Genomic DNA, 231 nt, shown 5'->3' on the forward strand with positions numbered 1-231 from the left:
GGTTTTCGCTGTTTCTTTGGGGTTTGTTTGTTTGTTTTAAATCTATCACACTCCCACCGACAGGGCAAGGGAGTGCTGCTTAACGCAGAATCAGAAGCTCAAACTTTAGCTGAACTTGGGCGACCTCTTCCCAGTGACACGGCGGCGGTTTTCCAAGCGCTTTTAAGGAAAGGAAAGGGATCTGGCGAACCCCGAGACCCACCCGCCCTCGGTTGGACAGGGGGCGCTCTG

This window comes from Rhinopithecus bieti, unplaced genomic scaffold (genome assembly GCF_001698545.2).
Source record: "Rhinopithecus bieti isolate Rb0 unplaced genomic scaffold, ASM169854v2 scaffold_13349, whole genome shotgun sequence".
NCBI lineage: Eukaryota > Metazoa > Chordata > Mammalia > Primates > Cercopithecidae > Rhinopithecus > Rhinopithecus bieti.